Source organism: Bombus flavifrons, chromosome 4, assembly GCF_040668555.2.
Source record: "Bombus flavifrons isolate JBK064 chromosome 4, iyBomFlav1_principal, whole genome shotgun sequence".
Classification (NCBI taxonomy): domain Eukaryota; kingdom Metazoa; phylum Arthropoda; class Insecta; order Hymenoptera; family Apidae; genus Bombus; species Bombus flavifrons.
Genome location: NC_138445.1, coordinates 2,966,865 through 2,979,410, shown reverse-complemented (window position 1 = coordinate 2,979,410; position 12,546 = coordinate 2,966,865). Strand labels below are relative to the sequence as shown.

Here is a 12,546-nt window from a genome sequence, read left to right as displayed (position 1 = left end):
ATGAGAAAATATTTGTAATTTTGTAACCATGGTTTTTAAGCGCACCTATGCTGCTACAAAAAAACTATTTTATTTCTTGGTTAAAGAATTTTGGTTAAGGAAGTACAGTTGGGAACTTTTGACTTATTCACGAACAACAACGTCAAACATCTGATCTTCTGTCATGTTTCTGCTACTACATGCTGTCTTCCTAGCTTAGTTATAAACTTGCAAACAGTGAAATATTATTTATGCGTTATTCTGTATGCTACGGTTAAGAAATTTCAATGCTCGGAGATATAAAAATGTAAAAATAATAACGTTGAAAAAATATACGATGTCACATAGAGATACGCTATGATGAATGGCGCAAAAAAGTTGAAGCTCTGGTCGAAACGTGAAAATGTTAAAGTTTAAAACTTGAAGTATACCCGAATCGTAACTTCTCTGAAGATCTGCAACTGGGAAATGCTGAAGATATATTGCTTCTTGAAACTTGAGACATATTTTACAAAAAACTGATTACATTAGCCATGAAAATATGTACGAAACTTTTAATATTATACACGTATATACATTAAATGCAACTAACAAAAGTTACTTGCATGATATTCTCAATGTTAAATATCACACTAACAGAAGAATATTCAGAGCTGTTACATTGAAAACTAAGGACTCTGTTATTAATACCACAAATTCCAACACTAAAGTTAGCAAATTGTTCGATAATAATTTTCCCTTTATAATTGCATTGTCCAAAAAATATGAAAAATATTGTAAAAATATATAATTAAAAATATTGTATAATAATTGTATAATAAAAGGATTGTACCAAATAACAGGTCCATCAGAGCAAAATTTACTCGAAATAACATATTATAATTTTCCCTATTGTAGAAATTTGTCACACCATATGACGAGATGATCGACTATCATTTTTGTGCTGCGCTCATCACATATCGGAACTGGAACAAATCGGAATTCTCCAAGAGACATGACCAGATTGATTTCGTACAATTTGTTTTGATCCTCGAGATTGTGGCTCGTTCCCATCTTCAGGAGCTGAGAAAATTCTTAATGATTCTGTACAGGCCCGCTATTAACGCCGATCTTCGTCTCGTTCTCCTTGCGAACGAGAAAAGACGAAGCGATAGCCGCGGCTTGACAAAGTCACGCGTGTCGGCCGGCACACACGCTGACAATTTCTTGCGTTCGTTCTTTAACGAAATTAACAAAACTTGCAGAACGACTAACGAAATATAACGAATGAAATCGACTTAAATCGCGTTAAATTTGACGGGGCTGCCGTAACCGAGTCATTAGCAGGAAGATTACGGCATCCAAGACGTGGAAGAGGCGCAAAAAGTGGGAATTCGATTAATCGCGGTGCAGGCAAGGTGTACAGATAGGCAGGGATTAAAAGGGGAAGCAAGCGGGAAGGATTAGGATATCTCTGCTAGTCGCGAGTTCCTGTCGAGGGTTTGGGAAGCGTTCGTTTTCCCAATCCTCCTCATTCCCGGCATTTCTCTCGGCTTCCGACGAAATTATTACACGCTCAAGTGGAGTTTTGGCGAGTGCCCGCTCGAAGTAATTAAATTTCACTGTATATGTTAAAGAGGGCAGTGGCAGGAGTCGGCGCGGAAGACAGAGAAGAGGAATAGAGAGGTGTTACGTCTGACAGCGTGAACAACTGCAAGGAAAACGAGAACGACACCGAAGCCAGCTTTGTTATTACCGACTTAAATAATCCTAAATCCCAGGGATATGTTAGCTCTGCTGAGTTAACTTCGCTCGAACAGGGGTTACGTTACAGAGGAAGGAGGGCAGCAAGGTGGCTGCTTTGTTCTAACCTACATACCGATCCTACAACACCGTGCACACCGCGCGATACGAAGATACAAAATTGTGAACAACTTGCCACAGAAGATCCATTGCGAAACTTTAATACTGGAATTACTAAAGTATGAATTTCTTTGTTTATTTCAGCCTGATGAACTAGAAGTTGGACTTAGCTTTAGGTAGATTAGGGTTAGAATGAGACAGAACTAAAACTGAAATTTCAGGTAACTTAGAATAGCATAAAAATATATCAATTCTTTGATCATCTCTCTTCTTCATCTCTAAATATTTTATCTTTAAATATTCTCTCTATTGCGATTCATTGATCCATTCATTCGATCCTTGAGACGATTAAAAATGTTAAAACTTGTATCTCTCGTTTGAAAGTTTCACCTATTCCCTGCGTTCCAGCTTCTATTCGTATATTTTACGAAAACTCGTTTGGATCTCTAAAAATGCATCGTTGTCAACCTACAAAATTTTTACGACAAATTACGAATTGGTAATTTTCGCCGTTGTGGTTCTAGCATTAAACAAAAGCACAAACCGTTACTCTTTCGCTGTAACTGCCATTTTGCCTATTGGCTACCGTTATTGACTATATTTCTACTGCAAACAAAAATCTGGTTTCATTTATTGTTCTCAAAATATACATTTCTATAGAAGCTGCCGATTAATTTCATGTTGGTTCTTGTTCAAAAGCCATTGCAAATAAGGTTCATGCACTGGTAATTACATACGTTTAATTATTTCATATTTATTATTATTATTTAACATCGGCTAATTACTACCAGTGGTTATCGGTAATTACATACGAAAAAAATATAAAATAGCCAATAACTTTGCAAAATTTTAACACAAATTTCCATCATAAACTAAGTAGGAAACCAACGCACTTTCATGGCTTCATACTGGCTTTCTTTCTTAACTTTCCTCCTCGTCTCTTTACCTTGCGTATTCTCTCCAAAAGCTGTTTTTACTTTTTGCAAGCTTTGCTTCCATAATCAATTACTTAGCACAATATTTTAAATTCCTTGCCTGTTCCTTTGCATAATGCTCATACATATAGTTTATGCCGAATCGACTGACAAAACAAAAAGTAAAAAGGGGTCGTTGAAATTATACAAAATACTTTGGCACTAAAATCTTAAGAATTTCAGAAAGTGCTTCGAGATTCGACAAGAATTTAAAAATTGTTATTATTTGACAGGGGACAAAGTTTTATACCATAGAAAGTAAATTATGTAAAAATGTTGAAGTATTATATTAACCAAGGAGAAGATTTTCAGATAGAAAAATACTTTTTACATTGTTTTCCTCGGTCCTGAATATAAATCGCAACGACGATACCGAAAGATACTCTTTTCGAAATCACATAATATTTAAACAAGCAACGAACATCGATCTTTTAGAAAAATCTTATAATATCTAAAGAAGATATTATATTGTCGAAAAAATTACAAAGCAATAGCTAATTATAGACAGTTCAAACGTAATAGAACAATCGATGCATTATTCTAAATAACAGGTGATAATTAAACGAATAAAATGGAATATAACATCTCAAAGAATTGTCTGTGATACATTAAAGTAATGTAATGGTCCATTAAAGTAGCGTTGAATGTCACTAAGTGGTCGATTAAAAGAGTACCAATAGAGTGAATACAAGGATTTTTCACAAAGATATTTAACAGTCCTAATATATTCTCTAATTTTTAAACTAGCCAATTTTTTACTAGATGTTCCACCTATAGATAATGTAGTTAAGTACCTTCCGTACAAATTTCAGTGATTAAAATCCATACGTTTGCATGGAAGGGTTATACGGCTGAATATTAAAGTAGTTATACGATATTAAAAATAACGACTGTAACTGTATAACAAATTAATGTTGTAAGCAACAAGTGAAATTTTCTGTAAAAATTCCAACGATCAGAACATATATTTTTATTTATTTTTCTGCTTAAAAGCGTTATATACTATGTGTGAATGTTAAAGTGATTACAGGAAATTACAAGTAACGACGGAAATTGCATGACAAATTAATCAAAAGCACCAATTTTTGCTCCGCGTGCATGCACTTCTCTGTGTACGCGCGTAACATTAAAGAAAAAAAGAATTCATATCACTTTGCCGGAATAAAAATGGGACCTGTCTTGTGAAAGGATTAAAGAGCACGTGAACGGGACAGGGCAAAAAGCATATGACCAGGAGGGTGACGAGATCATAGATATCGGAAATTACCAAAGGAGAGATCTCATGCGACAATTTTACGAGCTTTGCAACTCGGCCGTTCGTTCTCCGTTGATTTAGGTCAGTAAAAGCGAGAAAATGTTCCTGGTTAGCCTCGTGTGCTTGAGTTAAAAGAACTGACCCAGCGAAAACGTAAGAGTGGCAGAGTCGTAGCAAAGACTCTTACAAAATGAAAGGGTTTCAATCTTTTAGCGTTTAAATTTCGAATTAAGCCAGCGCAGCGTAAAAATGAAAACTGAAAATCTCAACAGTAAATCACAACAGAAATAAACTATGATCCGTTTCTTCTACTCTGTACAAGACTAATTCGATTTTACTTTCAAATACTGTTATCCGTAGAATGGGGAAATTGTGCACGATTCTCAGATCCACGATTCTACCAACTAAGATTAGAATACAAGTTTCTTCCGAATGCAATGCTCACAATTATTTGATTTCGACGAGATTAAATTGCATATGTAAATTAGATTGATCGACGAGACCTCGGTCAACGTGGATAATAAATTTTAAACGACCTTTAAGTTTGAAACGTTTAAGAATATGGTAGATAGAAAGAACAAGTTAACGCGGCTGTCCAAGTGCAATCGCAATTCCATGCATATCGGATATCTTTAATACCAATGAAATGCGAGCTCCTATAGGAAAATGCGCGGTAGCAGATATTGATATTTGCGTTGTTCCCAGATCTCCGGTGAAATCGGCAGCGGTCGTACCCTGGATAATTTCCAACTGGGACGACAATAACACGTTCCAGTACGGGGTGACATCGGCGATAAAAATGCTCGATAGTAAATACGTGGTTCTGCCTTAAAGCTGCAGGAAAAGCGCAAGATATGGGATAAAACTACGTTCGCTTATAAAATTACCGTTGCTATGAGACGATATTTATAACTTGTCTTCATCTGTTATTCGTGTGATAAGAAGCCAATCAATTCCAATCCAAAGCCAAGCAGAATTCCAATCAATGAATAAACACGTATAATTCCACAACTGACGTTTGAAATGAGATCGAATTCATTGGGAAAACTTTAGGAACAAATATACAGGGTGTGTTGGAAATCATGATACAAGAGGTCGGATAGTGATTCTAGGTGGAAAAATAAATCGAAAGAAGATAATAAGAAGATAAATTTTTCGCTTGAGACGAGAAAAATGAATTTGAAATTGAATTTGAAATTGAAAAAAATTTAATTTTTGTATTTGTACGTAAGTTTCTTAGCTTCTACGTTTCATCTTCGAAGTATCAAATTTTTTAGTCGCGCTAAAGTACTACTAAATGATACGAAATTTAACATACTTGCACCTAAGCAAGTAAATGCTATAATAAATATTGTGAGATGAACAAACATTTTTTGTAGCCATCGTAGAACAACATCGTAACTGTGAATCCTAATCAGAAATCAAATCTATGTATGATTATGTTTCATAGCTGGTTACATGGCTGCAACATATTTAGCCTAACAACACTATTGAATTACATTTGACATTTGATGAATCTATCGCAATAGAACTACGACATTATCATCCTGTGAATGTTTGTATTTATAATGAGCGTTCGCTTCAGCTACTTCTATTCTTTCGCTACGTTTCTCATAGTCTTTGTATGAGTCTATTGTACGAGATAATTTCCTATGCTCACTTTGCTATTGTTTTACAATTTCTTTCAACTTCTTTCACATTGCAACTGGTTTTAATTTTCTCCCGAGTTTCGTTTGAACTTAATTAGCATTCTTTGATCACGAATTTCCACAATTTCTTTATTTACTTCCTTCTCCCGCTACCTTAGAGTTTCTCCCACGCGTCTCTTCTGTATATTGACTATCTCTTTTTCTAATCACACTTTACAAATTTTCCATTGTTACAGAGAAGTTTTAAACTTCAGTATCTACGTTGTCAATTGATTTCATTCGTATTATCAAACGTCTCTTTCTATTTGATTCTCAGGCTAAACGTCTGATGTTTCATTACTTTTATAAAACGTTGCTTCTCGATACATAATCGTATCTTTGGTCTTTTTACCGAAAGGATTCTTCAGTTCTGTACCACTCAACAATGTTTCAAAATACTTACATCTTTGAGCCTAACAGGTTCCCTGCATTTTCAACTACATATGACACATTAAAATACTTTGATAAAAACGACATTGAAACAGAAGAGTCAACAGAATGTGGTTATTATGTTTCTTCTCGTGTGATTTTTGTATCTGTAACCGCAGTGATCAGTTTTAGTTTCAGTGATGTTCGTAATCGAAAATATTCATGACAGTACATACGTGTAAATACAGTAGAAATCATATCTGGACGTTTATTTGACTAACTGTTTCGGGAATTAATATGAGCGAACGAGAAATAACGACTGAGTGAGATATTGATACTCAACGCGAATATAACGCATGGATGATATTATATTGCTTTGGTGAATACCTTTCGCGCGCATATTATGCGCGTGCCTCATTACCGTAAATGCAGCTAACATTGGGAAAATGAATGGTACAGCGAGGCTAATGTTGTGTGAAATAATATACAATCACACAAGTGAATGTGTGTGAAAAAATGTACAATGAATAGGTGTTATACATATACGAAATTATTCGAAAGATTAACCTTGGCAACATATAACAAAGCCATTGAAATTTGTGAAATGTGTGTCTTTCTATATAAAGTGTCTTCATCAAATCAAGCTTCTAAATATCTCGTTTATTTTTAATAATAAAATGCAAACGTTCGCACCATTTGTAGAAATATCGAAACTTCTATTTCTTATCTTCAAATACCATAAAATAAATTTGACACAAATCCTTGAAAGAAAGATGATATAACGAGGGATATAAAAATCAAGTTGCCAATATTTGCTATTTTGTATTTTTATATATTTATTTATTCTTATACCTGTTATCTATCATAATTTATTTATTATACATGTATTTTTAATGAAATTCAATTGTGAAACGTTGGTGTAAAAATTTCATTGTCTATGTTTCATAAATCTAAATTTATGGCATATTCACTCCGTCTGTGTCTTTCTATTATATGCTAAAATTTGTTATGAAAGTTTAAAATCTATCGAGCGACTACAGAATATTTAGTTGATGCCTAGGTGTTTCTGGATAGTGAGATCTGTAGCGAATTCTGAAACTAATATCGCTAGACATTATTCCCAGGACAAGCTGAGGGAAACATTGGCACAATGGCTTGTGACTGCACTCGATGTACGGTATGGTTGTGCAATAAACAACGTCGTTTCCTTTTCGTGGTCGAATGTACGTTTGCATTCTACAAATATTTCACGCGTACGTTTACCTCTTTGCCTAACCCGTTTCTGTATAAGCCCAATCTCTTCTACCCGTTGACTCGCGTGTTTCTTTGTGTGCCTCTGCGTGCTTCCGTTTCTGTGCATGCAGATTCCACAGCGAATTTCCTTCCACCTCTCTTTATCGCCGCGACTTCATTTCCCATATTCGCGACAAGAAAAGAAACAGTCAAATAAAAAGCTATATGGATACGAAAATTACAAGAGAACCGACTGAATGCAGATGGATGGAAGCAGAAAGGCAGGCAAAAGAATGGCAGGGAGCAAAAAATCAAGTGGCGAAGAATAACGAGCTTATAGAAATCGATTTGCTGGATCACATAAAATATCAGGGCAAAGAAGAATGGTTCACGGATGTATGGGACGCTGTAGGAATATCAGCTTGCATACGGAACAATATGGAGGAGAGTGTAGTTGGCCAATTGCCAAATATGGAAATACATATATTAACATATGAATAACTCGAAATCCGAACCAGTAGATAGCATAGTTTATGGGCTACTGTTTACGTATATACCGCGAATGCTGTAAACAAATTTGCTTAGACAGATACTCGTTCATTATAACGCCAGTCTCCACGCAACTCTCGCCACGTTTAACTTACTCGCAATCAAATATTCCTATTAACCTTTAGCCACTTACCAACCTGAAACGAATGATTGGAAGGTACTATATTTAGCAATTTTTGCAGTGTTCATTAACAATCCCAATAGTCTTTGAAATGGATGATCAGTTAACCAGTTAATACAGAAATTTAATTAATATATTCCACTAGAATCTAAATAAAGGGAAAGTTAGTTAGCTAGTTCGAAGAATATTGCAAAGAAAATTCAAGCGTGGCTTAATATCGTTTAATTTGCCTGTATAAGATAGTTTTGGAAAAATAACTTGTTGTGTCGAGCATCACAAAATTTGTCAGACTAGTTTCTCTGTTGATTTATATCGCGTTACGAAAAATGAACGCTGATAATGGATCGATGGACATCTTGGAACCTGGGTAGTCCTCTTGAGGGGCGTTTAGGCGATCAATATCATTGTCAATATTATTGTCAATATTTAAGATTCTCAACATTATTGTACGTAAGAGAATCTCTAGACAGTCTAAACAATCAATACATGTACTTACATACGGTGTCAATACAATGTTGAGAACCTTAAATATTGACAATAATATTGACAATAATATTGATCGTCTGGACGCCCCTTTAGGATCCCAAACATCCCTTTCATCTTGATACCTTGGAGGTTAGCAAAGTGCTAATGCAGATCAACAGTGAGAAACTAGGCCCAAGGGAAATGGCCTTTATTTCCACGAATTAGGACTTGAAGGCGATGACATGGATTTACAACACGTCTATCACAATCAAGTAAACAAGGCCCAGCAGTTCCACTTTCGTAAAGTAGTTTCTACATTTTGATTTTTTATTCAAATAATAAATTCTAGTGTATAAATTGTAATTGACAATTGTGCTTTCATCACATTAGAAACTATTATATCAGAACATTAATCTTTTCTATAATTTTTTTCATTTTGCGTATTAATTTAATTTTTTACTCAAAGAAAATATGAATATATATTCAATATAATGTTTCTTATTCAGAGAAATAATTAAACAATTAAAATGCAATCTATTCAAGGGATTACAATACTGTATATCATTAATATTTAGTTGGAGAATTATGTTAATTCTAATTGAAATAATAATAATATTATAATAATACACAAGCATATTTCAATTAACTAATTCTTATACAGATATAAATATTTAGATTGGTGATACTCGAAGAAAGTAATTATTTGATTAGACTTGATGCTGTTGTCCCTGGCACTCAGCCCAACTATCTATCTTGAAATTCGAGGTACTCTAATTTTATTTGAGAAAAGTTCCTTGTAATTAAAGATCTATCCACTGTCTGATCTAAATTATACCTCACTGGTCTATTCAAAATGCGATATAACTGTGAGTGGCATAAAGACTGTACAGGTACATTGTTTTGCAAGTTAGAACGAATTCTAAAGTTATCAAATTAAGAACAGAATATATCAATGTATAAAGTTTCAAAATTCAAAAATAGAAGTAAATTTACGTTAATCTGTTGATTGGTTAAGCATTAAAGAACTATGAATTAGTTAATACAGTAGCCAGCATAGTAAAGTAATATTAATATCAATTCCTGTGATATACAGATTTCGAGATTTTTAATATAATTCATTATTCCATAATTAACTGTATTACTCTTGTGAAGTGTGCATCGCGTTTACTTATATCTAAGAAAATAAATTCCTTCTCCAATTAAAAATATCATAACAAAACATCCTCAAAATATTCTAAAAAAAATATCCTTCAAGAAACTTCAAATATCCTAAGAGATTTCATGCTTAAATATTGAAAAAGTATATTTCAATTAAATTTCTTGCTCCATCTTTCGTTATTCTTATCGTTTTACTCTTTAAGACATGTTACGCTAAAATATTTTAGAACAAGGAGAGTATACCAATTAACCTATTGCGGAGAACCAACAAATCACGTTGTCAAATATACAACTCCTTCCATCTTGGAGAAACGAAATATCAATGGGACAGAAAAATTGTACATTCCCGGAAGGTATTCAACGCAGCAAGGGGGCGTATTTATCTGTTGCCCGCGCGTTTCTTCTGTCAGTATGCGCACTTCATCGAAGTACATGTTGATAGGCACTCGCCTTGTGATAGTTCAGTCTCTCCGGTATTGTTCCAACCATTCCCATTACATTGCATTGTCTTTTGACCACGCTAGTAATCAGCGTGCTTTGTTCTTCGGCTTCATTTTCTCGAACGACACAGCAGCCCACTTCAAAACCGACCCTGAGCAACTTTTCAATTGTGCGAGAAGTCAACGGATAACCTTCGAACCATTAATGTTTAACGCTATCATGCGAACAATTTTCTTATAAGTGTCGCTTGCGGCTGTAGATTGTCGCTGCGACATCCGCTCGCGTCGACGTCAAATGCTACGTGAATGAAACTATTCAAGGCCGTACGATGCTTTTGTCTCTAATTATAGAGCACAATGGAAAAATACGTATAATGAGTGCATCATTCTAGATTCTCAACTTTTACGATGATTGGATACGATGATAAAAATTCGTTAATTTGCGAGATTCGGTCGTGTTGTAAGTACGTTGGCTTTTCTTTTGGCAAGTTCAATTTTAGGATCTGCCCTGTAAATTCATTTTGCTTTCTGATTTGTTAACCTTTATGGCGATTAAAAGGTTAAAAAACAAATAAAGAATTTTGTTTGGTTATTGTGTTAGTTTGACTTAATTAATTTAATAATTAGTCTGCGTGATTAATGTTATTTGTATTTTTTAAATGCTCAGGAGGGTCTTGTATAGAATTATGTTATATTAATTCTACTAGTTGCAATGTAAAAACACATGCGATGTACGGATGGAGAAAATAAAATAAATAAATAAAACGACCAAAAGTGTGACAAGTCACATACTTCAAACGTAAACCAAAAATCGAACGGAAAATTAGATTTCACGTAGAATTGGTTGATAGCGTGCCGAATTTGCAAATTACTTTCCTATAAGAGATGAAAAATGCGACTTATCGCGTTCTCATCAATGGCCTTCGATTATCCAACATGTAAACATATAACAATGTATACATCTTACACGAACTGAACTTGGACAGTCATATACGTTCCTTACTTTCCACCTCTTCGCAACGTCCACATTTTTCCACTCTTTCATATTTTTTAAGCTTTTTTCTCCATGAAATAAAGAATGCATCCGCGTAGGAAAAATATAATATTTTAATTGCGTGGTTTATGATTTAAGATCAACAGCCGGCTCGGAGTATTTTTAAACTCTAACTTTCATACTACGTTAAAATAAAACGTGATAAAACGAGTCCTCTCCCTCTCTCTCTCTCTCTCTGTCTCTCTGTATGTGTGTGGTTATTACAGAAATTCGCGAAGTAGAATCGAATAAAAAATATAACATCCGCGAATGAAGCACATCCAAGCGTAATGCAGACACGCCTGAAATGTTAAACTTTACGTGTTACACAGCCTGTTAGCTGCAATGTAGTACAGCTTAGCCAAGGCGGTAGTGAATTTTAATACGTGCCATTATGTTCTTACCATACTAACTGTGGTTTTCCAGTACCGTGTAACATCTGGAAGAAAGTTTGCAGAGAGAAATAATTAAGCTTAAATAAAGCATAACGAAATTTACGGAATATACGAAAAGATTTCACGAATAATACGCGGAAATATTTTAATACAGTTTAATATATTAGATATATTTCTAATATATTCGAAGGTTTCGATTTATTTGGACAGAAAATTCGACGCTACCTCTTTTTCTTTCTTTTACAGTTAAATTTTATTGTTTTATCAGTTATACCTTTAGAACATGAAATGGCATACTGGAACTAAGAACAGAGAATGGTAGCTAGTTTCGAAATAACGTGGTTACGCTTGCAGGAGACAAAATTTGTTTAACGAACACACGAAAGTTATTCGCCAGACCATTGCAACTTCGGAAAATGTTCAGAAATTAATTGACTGTCTTAGGAAAGCTGTGCAGAAAGGAAACAGAGATTAAAAGAGCTTTTAAGAGTTTTACGGAGAAAGATGTTGCAAGCTAATTTAATGCAATTTACAAAAATAATGTATTATAAATTATAACTTTGTTTAATAATGTATAATGCCCGATATATCGCAAAATAATCTTTTCATAAGCGTTTGAACTACATTAATAAAAATAAGAACGTGGAAAGTTAATATAAATCTACACATGCATATTCATTTAGAATTCTTTAATCGTGCTTTTAATTGTTACGATTACAGAACAGCTTGAGGTTATTACATTTTACATTTTCATGCAAAACTATGCATTTTGTTAACATCTCCATAATTTCTTCTCAAACTAATCGAATTAAAAGTATTTGACGTTTCCTTAATAAATTAGAGGAACAAAGTCATCTTGCCACCATGTACAAAGTGAAACTTTGTTGCAACTGGAACATTTACACAAAAAATAGTAGAAAAGTTACATTGAATGTACGTAGAACAGAAGAGTGTATATAGCAAAGCATAGAACTAACTTTGGAATTTATTTTTGCGCAGTGCACGAAGAAAATACTGAAAAAGGGGACGCGTATAATAAGCAGGA

General features: G+C 34.1%; 1 protein-coding gene and 1 long non-coding RNA gene across 9 annotated transcripts in view; one reads left to right on the top strand and one right to left on the bottom strand.

Annotated features, from left to right (window-relative positions):
- nAChRalpha4 (nicotinic acetylcholine receptor alpha4) overlaps positions 1-12,546 on the bottom strand; it is a 369,922-nt gene that overhangs the window by 322,905 nt on the left and 34,471 nt on the right. The window contains exon 2 of one of the 8 annotated variants that reach the window (XM_069112194.1): positions 11,511-11,545. The exons of the other annotated variants lie outside the window; for them this stretch is intronic. The gene's annotated coding sequence lies outside the window, so the exon portion shown is untranslated. The remainder of the gene's footprint in view (positions 1-11,510; positions 11,546-12,546) is intronic. 8 annotated transcript variants of the gene reach the window in all.
- Positions 7,976-10,400, top strand: LOC138178626 (uncharacterized). Its single transcript, XR_011172761.1, has 3 exons — positions 7,976-8,046; positions 8,590-8,747; positions 9,861-10,400. It is a non-coding gene; the product is annotated as an uncharacterized LOC138178626 (long non-coding RNA).